Genomic DNA, 11,073 nt, shown 5'->3' with positions numbered 1-11,073 from the left:
GAACGTATGTATGTAGCTGGAAACCTGAAATTTGGAATTAAGATTACTGTGAAGTGTAGGACTGAGATATGAGGGTGGTTTTGGAAATTCGTACTTATGTGTTCGAAAAGTACTAAATTTGGTACAATAGGGATTCGAGTGAACGGACAGAGCTGGAATCCTGAAATTTGAAATTGAGATTACTGTTGGAGCATAGGATTGGGGAAATTTTGGAAATTCGTATTTATGTGTACGAAAAGTACTAAATGGTACTAAATTTATTACAATTTGGATTTGGGTGAAGGATAGTGTTTGAGTCCTGAAATTTGAAATTAGGATAACTATTGGAGTGTAGGACTGAGGTAGTAAGGGTACGAAAATTACTAAGTGGTACTACCTGTGATACAATTTGGAATCCTGGAATTCGGTCAGACTGCTGTTGGAGTATAAGATTGAGATGGAAGTAGTTTTTGAAATTCGTACTTATGGGTACGAAATGTACCAAATGGTACAACTTGGATTTGAGTGCACGGATAGCGCTGGAATCCTGTTATTTGGAATTATGGTTACTGTTTAAGTGAATGATTAAGGTTGTTTTGGAAAATCGAATTGTACAGAATTTGGTACAATTTGTTTTTTTGTAAAGGGGTTTTTGGAAATTCGTCGTAGAAAGGTAATTTTGAACGAGTGGTCATTGGTGGAGAGTTAGGAAGATGTACCAAAGGGTATTTAGAAACTCGTCCTATAAGTGTACGAAAAGTACTAAAAGTTTCTAAATTTGGTACCAATTGCATATTTTTAATGGATAAAGTTAGAATCTTCAAATTTGGTATGGGAATCAAGGTTGGGGAATGGCGTTGAAATAAGGATATGGTTTTGGAAGTTCGTTTTTATGATTACGAGCAGTAATAAATTTGGATTTGGGTGAACGGATAGAGATGGAATCCTAAAGTTTTGAATTAAGATTACTGTAGGGGTGTAGTATTGAGATAGTTTTGGAAATTCGTACCTTTGGGTACGAAAAGTACTAAATGGTACTAAATTTGGTACAATTTGGATTTGGATGAACGGAACTAAGATTACTGCCGGACAGTAGAATTGAGGTAGTTTGGAAATTCGTACTTATGGGTACGAAAACCACTAAATTTGGTACAATTTGAATTTTAGTAAACGGATAGTGTTGGAATTAAGATTACTGTAGGAGTGTAGTATTGAGGAAATTTTGAAAAGTCGTACGTATGGGTACGAGAACGACGTACGACTTTTCAAAATTTCCTCAATACTACACTCCTACAGTAATCTTAATTCCAACACTATCCGTTTACTAAAATTCAAATTGTACCAAATTTAGTGGTTTTCGTACCCATAAGTACGAATTTCCAAACTACCTCAATTCTACTGTCCGGCAGTAATCTTAGTTCCGTTCATCCAAATCCAAATTGTACCAAATTTAGTACCATTTAGTACTTTTCGTACCCAAAGGTACGAATTTCCAAAACTATCTCAATACTACACCCCTACAGTAATCTTAATTCAAAACTTTAGGATTCCATCTCTATCCGTTCACCCAAATCCAAATTTATTACTGCTCGTAATCATAAAAACGAACTTCCAAAACCATATCCTTATTTCAACGCCATTCCCCAACCTTGATTCCCATACCAAATTTGAAGATTCTAACTTTATCCATTAAAAATATGCAATTGGTACCAAATTTAGAAACTTTTAGTACTTTTCGTACACTTATAGGACGAGTTTCTAAATACCCTTTGGTACATCTTCCTAACTCTCCACCAATGACCACTCGTTCAAAATTACCTTTCTACGACGAATTTCCAAAAACCCCTTTACAAAAAAACAAATTGTACCAAATTCTGTACAATTCGATTTTCCAAAACAACCTTAATCATTCACTTAAACAGTAACCATAATTCCAAATAACAGGATTCCAGCGCTATCCGTGCACTCAAATCCAAGTTGTACCATTTGGTACATTTCGTACCCATAAGTACGAATTTCAAAAACTACTTCCATCTCAATCTTATACTCCAACAGCAGTCTGACCGAATTCCAGGATTCCAAATTGTATCACAGGTAGTACCACTTAGTAATTTTCGTACCCTTACTACCTCAGTCCTACACTCCAATAGTTATCCTAATTTCAAATTTCAGGACTCAAACACTATCCTTCACCCAAATCCAAATTGTAATAAATTTAGTACCATTTAGTACTTTTCGTACACATAAATACGAATTTCCAAAATTTCCCCAATCCTATGCTCCAACAGTAATCTCAATTTCAAATTTCAGGATTCCAGCTCTGTCCGTTCACTCGAATCCCTATTGTACCAAATTTAGTACTTTTCGAACACATAAGTACGAATTTCCAAAACCACCCTCATATCTCAGTCCTACACTTCACAGTAATCTTAATTCCAAATTTCAGGTTTCCAGCTACATACATACGTTCACCCAAATCCAAATTGTACTAAATTTAGTACCATTTAGTACTTTTCGTACCCATAAGTACGAATTTTCAAAACTACCTCAATTCTACACCCCACCAGTAATCTCAATTCCAAATTTCGAGATTCCAACTATATCCGTTCACCCAAATCCCCATTGTCCCAAATTTAGTACCATTTAGTACTTTTCATTCACATAAGTAAGAATTTCCAAAACTTCCCCAGTCCTACACTCCAACAGTAATATCAATTCCAAATTTCAGGAATCCAGCTCTATCCGTTCACCCAAATCCAAACTGTACTAAATTTAGTACCATTTAGTACTTTTCGTACATTCAAGTTTCCAAAAACCCTTTGGTGCATCTTTCTTACTCTTCATCAGTGATCCTCAGTCCAAATTTGAGGAATCAAGCTCTATCCGTTCACCCAAATCGAAACTGTACCAAATTTAGTGCTATTTAGTATTTTTCGTACCCTATGTACGAATTTCCAAAACTTCCACAATACTAAACTCCACCAGTAATCTCAGTTTAAAATTTAGAGATTCCAGCGCTATCCGTTCACCCAAATCCCCATTATACAAAATTTAGTTCCATTTAGTACTTTCCGTACACATAAGTACTAATTTCCAAAACCACCCTCATATCTCAATCCTACACTTCAACAGTAGTATTAATTCCAAATTTCAGGTTTCCAGCTCTATCCGTTCATTCAAATCCAAATTGTACTAAATTTAGTACGATTTAGTACTTTTCGTACCCATAAGTACGAATATTCAAAACTACCTCAATCCTACACCCCACCAGTAATCTCAATTCCAAATTTCGAGATTCCAGTTATTATCCGTTCACCCAAATCCCCATTGTATCAAATTTAGTACCATTTAGTACTTTTCATACACATAAGTACGAATTTCCAAAAGTTCTTCAATCCTACACTCCAACAGTAACCTCAATTCCAAATATCAGGATTCCAGCTCTATCCGTTCACCCAAATCCCTATTGTACCAAATTTAGTACTATTTAGTACTTTTCGTACACATAAGCACGAATTTCCAAAACTACCCTCATATCTCAATCCTACACTACAACAGTAACCTTAATTCCAAATTCCAGGTTTCCAGCTCTTTACGTTCACCCAAATCTAAATTGTACTAAATTTAGTACCATTTAGTACTTTTCGTACACATGATTGGTAATTTTCCAAACCATTTCCTTTTAGAAGCACCACTTCCCAACCTTGATTTCCATACCAAATTCCTATATTCCTATATTCCTGGGGCCTATTATTGATTTCATTAATTATTTAGCGATTTCTTCAAATTACAGATTTTGAAATTGAATAGTTATGACTGTACATATCCATATACGATAAAATTCTTAATTGCAAATAAATCGTGGTAATATGCACAATTTTATTGCACTTTCATTGATTTGCAAACATTTAGTTATTACCAAAAAGTGAGGTCCATACAGTTTTTAGTTGTTGTTATTTCTGGCCGATTTCTGAATTTATTCCCCTAATGTTGTCTTCAACAGCAACTCATTTGTTCAACAAACCCAACATCATTTATTGAAAGAATTTTTGTTTTAATTTTAAATTGAAAATCAAAATTTTTACAAATGCATCGTTTGTAATCATCTTTTCTAACTGTATTTTAACGAATGAAAATCTTTTGTGCGACACCTGTTATGTGAAAACTAAATCAGGATCGGTTTGTATTTTTCGCGTAATTTATGTTTAAACCATTATCACCAACTGCGACATCTGTTGCAATGGAAGATAACAAATGTCTTGTCTTTCTATTATTTAGTGGTTTACGATAAAATAAGTGCGCCTAGAAGTAAACTACAAAATTTGAAATTATGTGTGATCGTTTACGGTATCATGAAGTTATAGCATTGTTAATTTGACACATGTCTTGCAGAGGGCCAACTAAGTGAATAAGTACGTAATAGTAATGAAAAATAAGGATTTTTGTTGTTGTTATTTTTTGTGGTTCCAGGACGAATTTTCTAAAACCAGGCCTTATCTCGCACATGTGCATCAACAGTGACCCACTGGTAAAATTTCAAGCTCCTAGCTTTAGCCGTTTTGGCTGGGCGTTGATGATGAGTCAGTCAGTCAGTCAGTCAATCACTTATCACCAAGCTCATTTATATATATAGATATATATCAAAATGAATGTCTCGACGAGCTGAGTCGATCTGGCTATGTGTGTCCGTAAACCTTGTAATCACGCTACAGGTCGCAATTTTGATCGAATCGTCACGAAATTTTGGATGTTGATGGGGATCCCGGAGGAGAAGAAGCCTATTGATTTTGATGATGGTCGGATAATATTTAGGGGTCGGAATGGGCAAAAAAACTTATGTGGATAAAAAGACAAAGTTTTTTTTTCAAAGCGAATATCTCAGCTTCTGTGTGTGATATACCAAAAGCAAAACATGACAATGAAAGTGGAAAATATCACCTTTCTAATGATGTTAATTAGGTTCTCGTAGGTGATCAAACAACGAAGATATCACAATAGTCGCAAATAAACCCCAACTTTTCAATTTTCGATTTTAATTAAAATGATGAATATCACAGCTTTGGTTGAGGACTTTCCAAAAGCAAAGCTATGAAAGTAGAAGATTCCATCTTTACAATAATGCAAACAAGATCGACGCAGGTGACCAAATAACGGAGATATCGCAATAGTCGGTAATACATTCCATTTTTTCAATTTTTGTTGGAAATCACGCCAAAGGTCGCAATTTTGATTGGATCGTCACGAAATTTTGAGGGTTAATGGAGGTCTCACAGATGATGGTCGGATAATATTTAGGCGTCGTAATGGGCAAAAAACTTATTTATATAAAAAGACAACGTTTTTTCCAAAGCAGATATCTCAGCGTCTATAAGGGGTATATTAAAAGCAAAACAAGGAAAGTAGAAATTATTACCTTTACAACGATGTAACGTAGGTTGTCGTAGTTGGTCAAACAACGAAGATATCGCAATAGTCGCTAATAGAACCCAACTTTTCATTTTTGCGGTTTTTATAAAAATGAGATATCGCAGTAGTCAGCAATACATCCCTTTTTCCACTTTTTCTGCAATCACGGAATTTTGATCGGATCATCACGAAATTTTCTCACAGAGATAGAAGCATATTGATGTTGGTGATGTCGATAGTAGTCAAATAAAAAATTAAATATTAATTATTTTGGTTCAGTTCGCCTTAAGTCATTTGATATAAAAGCCAGATAGGCGAAAACTTTCGTATCTCCCTAAAAGTAATGTTTTCGAGTGAAAAGATTATGCACAGAGGTAGTGGTGTGGGGTATCACATAGTTGGCCCCGTGCCGACTATAGCCTTTAGGCCATATTTTACAATTTTTTTTCCAGATTTCGTTATGAATTCACACAAATGATGTTGTGCGGTCCAATTAAACAGCTTTTGAAATATTTGTGGTGAATATATATTTAAAATGTGATCATACCAAACTCAAATATTATACAAAATTGTTCGTCATAAAATTTGACGATAGGTCTCAGAATACACGAAATCTCTAAATCTTATCTGATCTAAAAATGAAAAACACGTTTTAGGGTCAAAATATAATTATAGAGAGATGACGTAGAAGACAAGAATATTCTTCGTCAAATTTAACCCCCGTTTACACATGCAAGTGTCAGTACTAAAAATACCAATTCACTCACACATATTCATTGCCATACCAACTATCAACCTCACTGCCGAGAAAATTTCCTTCTCAGTAATCAATGTAAGTGCTTGGAAAGTAACTTAAATTTTTTCCGAACGTTTACACATGCCAGTGCCTGTTCGAAAAAAAAACTGAAGTTTCGACTATAATATGTATACACAAATATCTGCAAGTAACTTGGAAATGTAATCAGGGTGTCACCAAGTTACCAAGAAATGAAATGACTATTTACATTATATATCATCAAAATATCAGTAGTGGAATTCTGTAACTCATTTTTTGAGTAACCGAAAAAATCGGCAAAAAATTAAAATTCAAAATTATGAATCAAAAGTATCAATAAAAGTTGACAACACAGTTACTAACGGTAGGACTTAGCGACAGCTTTATTTTGGTTGTTAACTTACCGACAATTTTCGTTAATTACCGAATCTATAAGCATTTAATTTTACCGACTTTTGTTGATAAGTCAAAAAATCATTTAGAGAATTCCACTACAGGATCAATTTTGCTGAAAAAACATAAATATATTTCCCATTTTTTGATGAAATTTTGTCCTTCTTTTTTCGAGTTGATACATGAAAGTAATATAAAACTTGGTTCTAAGTGAAAGGTGTCAAAAGAAGAAAAATTCTACACAACATTTCACTATGAGTTTTAGAATAACCCTTGTTTTTGATATAGGGTTTAGGCCATATTTTACAATTTTTCTCCAGATTTTGTTATGAATTCATATGATGTGCGGTCCAGTTAAACAGCTTTTGAAATATTTGTGGTAAATATATATTTAAAAAATATATAAAAACCCAAATCGGACATGCCAAAATTGCTAATTTTTAGTACTTTTCACTTAAATTGCGTAGTTAGAATAAGTCATTGGTTGTTGTTGTATGTGAAAATACGCGAGATGTCTACGGCTATGGTCCACTGAAACTATAGGTGTCAAATGGGCTCTCACATGCACAATTTAGTGTGGTTCAAAAAATTACAATTATGGGAGTAACTCTTGCTTTGCTGACATTTACGGAATTATCCCTAGAAATGTACACAAATAGCTGTATAATGAATTACTATAACAAATCCAATTAGGATATAGCCGTTTATGTAAATTGCTAAAGCTAATTCCGTAAATGTCAACAAAGCAGGAGTTACTTGTATTATTTTGGACCACGCCGAATCGTGTTTGTGAGAGCCCATATGACTCCTATATTTTCACAGGACCATAGCCGTAGACCTCCCATTCATTTTCACATACAACATAAGCAACCAATGGCTTATCATAACTACGTATTTTAAGTTAAAAGTACTAAAAATACGCCATTTAACAAGTTCCGATCGATCTGGGTTTTCTATATTTTTCAAATATTTATTCACCACAAATATTTCAAAAGCTGTTAACATGGAGGACTACACATCTTCCGTATGAATCCATAACGAAAAACCATCAGTAAGATATTTATAGTGTCCAATCACAACGACAATCTAGATAAAATCTATAAAATATGGCCCTAATTTTATATAAAAAACAAGGGCTGCTAAGAATGTTATATGTTATGGTTACAGATTTCGTTTATTCAGATACTCATAGTGAAATTTGATTTGGAACATTTATTCTTTTTACCATATCCCCAAAAAGTAAAGGATTGTGTGAGATTTTAAACCCGCATGGAATAATACAAAATTAACCGTACAACATTAAAACAAATAATTTGATCCTAAAATATACAAATTTGTAATCTAATTTTCTTATGGAAATAGTATACCAAGATATATGGTTTATTCTGAAGCTTATAATTGAATTTTGTGTAGGAGTTTTCTTCTTTTAACACTTTTCAGCTAGAACCAAGTTTCATATTACTTTCATGCACAAACCCGAAAAAGACGGAAATTTTTTTCATGCCAGGATTCCAAGATATCCTAACTCGAATATTTCGAAAAAACTAGAAATGGGCGGAACTTGCCCCACCTACTTTGGTTACTTTTCGATGTAAACTTTAAACACGCCGATATCATATTTTTAGCTCTACTTTCATAATATACTCAGTTTTTCTTGTCATGTTATTTGTTCTCACACAGTGCAATTAATAAGGACAGAGTTGAAATAGTTTTGTCCTTCAAAAATGGGTTATTCTGTGCGAGAACAAATAAATGCTTAAAGGTAAAAATGTTTTGTTTGTACAAATGTTTAGAGCTAAACGCAATTCATTAAACGTAGTCTTATGAATTGAGACAAAGCACATACATAAATCTGAAACTGCAGGGTTACTGGCAAAGAATATTTACCCGGAGTTTACACACAGACAATTTTAAGCAGACAATAGCAAACGTACAAACCATTATCGCCAATACATTCATACTTTCTCTATACGATCTAAGCTTTCTATACTGTCGAAAACTGTCATTTGTAAACTCGCCATTTGATGTAATTATTTGTGCAGAGTATGAGCCGCCTCTGTATTTTACTACACAGTCATTGCCTTTGAGTTGCGATACTGTTTTTGAATTGACTACATAAAAGTCATCATTGTGAAATGTCACCAAGCCAAATATTTGAAGGCTAAAAATAATAAAGAAAACAAGAAGTATATGGAAAATAATATTATTTTACGTACAACGACTTATTTATTTTTAGTTATTTACAACCGGGCCCGCGTTCGCTTTGCTGTATGTATGTACATTGTAAAGGCGCCGAAAATGCGTTTCGAAAAAGAGATAAATAAAAACACGAACGTTTTATTTTTCAAATAATAAAAAGCAGAAGCTTTATTGAGTAAATAAATAAATAATTATAAATAAAGGGAAAGTAGCAAGGCGAACAGATTACCTGTGTTACGGATGGCGATCGAAAACGAAGTGTCAATAATAATGCCGAAAGGTCGCGTAGGCGCAAAAACAACACTCGTTAGAAAACTCCTATATGACATATCAATGTTGTAACAAAAAAGGAGTAGGCCGTTTTCTAACGATTATGCAAATTGAACACAATGAATGTAAGGCAAAAAGCGGGCATTTCCAAACAATGCACATTTAAACTAAATATTAATTCTTACTTAAACATTGGCGCCGACCTTGCAACATTATTAATGTTGTAACACAGACCGATAAAGATTTACAATAACAATAAATGATATATAATAGAATAGGTGGTGCAGTGTTTTGTGAGCAAATTCGAATTTTATTCAATTGGTTCCGACATAACCGATAACAATATTTATGAGGCGTGTACGAATCGTCCGCAGTAACGGACGTACGCTCTCTTCCTACCATACGAACATGGTGTGAATTGCCCGAAGACGCCAAGGTCGCATTGGAACCCACAGTTATGGATTCCGACCTGGAAGGTACGAAATTCGAGTTCGATGCCGATAACGAAGAATCCGCAGTTACGGATTCAGATGTCAACTATTTTTTTTTTAATCCGCAGTGACGGATTTCGACAGATCTCCATTTTCTAGCAGAACCCGCGGTGACGGATTCATATGGAGCGCTCATTCTACTACGATGAAGTTAATATTCTACTCCGAATTCGAAGATTGTTCTGTCAACACGACTTATTTAGACATGAGCCGCTTCACAACGCGCTTACCGTACTAACATCCGGTACACGAATATAAATGTACTTGAGCTTGAACATTACGGAACCGATTCACAAGCGATAAGGTTCGTCAATTACGACAGATACAGGATGAGTGATAAATGAGCACCTATTTTTAACCATTAGACATTTATATTCGTCTGCTAAATGGATTTTTTGGGCAGTAATAACTAACCCATTTCGAACCTCGCTTAACTTTGCGACGAAAAAACCACAGTTGTGAATACGACTACAACCAATTAGCCAAACCACGAAGTGCTTTCATGAGTGACGAAAACTTTTCCAGCATATCTTTAAAATAGCACGAATAATACGAAAAATTTTAATTTCAGAACCAAGCGGAGCCAGATCTCGAATAGACCAATCCGAACTGTCCATTCGCCACGAATCTAGTCGAAGAGAAAACCAGAATGTTTCAACTAAGCCACGACGACACAATTGTAGAATCCGTTCAACAGCGAAATTCCAAATCAATTTCTTTAACAATAATTTCCAAAGTTCTGACGTTAAAAGTGCACTGAAAACTCCAGTCGAGGGAGTGCAACCGATTTCAAGGGAGCGATGCATAATAGATGCACGAGCACATCTACGAATTTACGCCACTCCGAATGAGTAGCGAACAAGAGAGGATCGTCCTAAACAATTTAATAAATCCACAGCTAATTTCGATTTTCCGACAAAGGAATCGGACCAGTGACTAGCCATCCAAACACAGAATTTTGGGCAATCGAAGTCCCCGATAGAATTGAATGACAACCCTGTAACAAAATTTTTGGATACAAGTCTGCACCCAACAAAAGATCCACAGGACGTGAATCGAACAAATTAGCATCTGCCAGACAAATACTTGGCATTAGAGCTCTGAAATCAGATGAAACAGTAAACGATGGCATGTTACCAGAAATTGACGGCAATACCAAAGCACGAGTTTCTAATAACACCGAAGGATCACAAGGGCTTCCAATTTTTATGGGACAAACTTTTTGTGAATTTGCCGAAATTGCACAATTCACACCCGAAATAACCGCATTCGTTGAACATACTGGAATTTTCAACCTATTCTGCAATCCCTCTGTTAGAAAAGAGGATTCAGAGGTGGGGTCTATTAAAGCCCTAGCTGGGTACGAAATGCCAAAATGCATTATGTTCACCATCGCTGTTCCCAACAGAACCGACTTATTCTGTGAGGTATGAAAGACCTGACGAGCTACAGATGCCGAGGATGTGGATGGACGAGTAGGAGTGTTGAGTGTTGGAAGGAGTAGAAGTGTTCCAACTGACCGAGGAAACACTTAAAGTCGAACTATTTGGAGACGAGTCG

This window comes from Musca autumnalis, unplaced genomic scaffold (assembly GCF_047663935.1).
Source record: "Musca autumnalis isolate F117 unplaced genomic scaffold, ASM4766393v1 scaffold_8, whole genome shotgun sequence".
NCBI lineage: Eukaryota > Metazoa > Arthropoda > Insecta > Diptera > Muscidae > Musca > Musca autumnalis.
The sequence above is the reverse complement of the archived record's forward strand: the minus strand, read 5'-3'. Positions refer to the sequence as shown.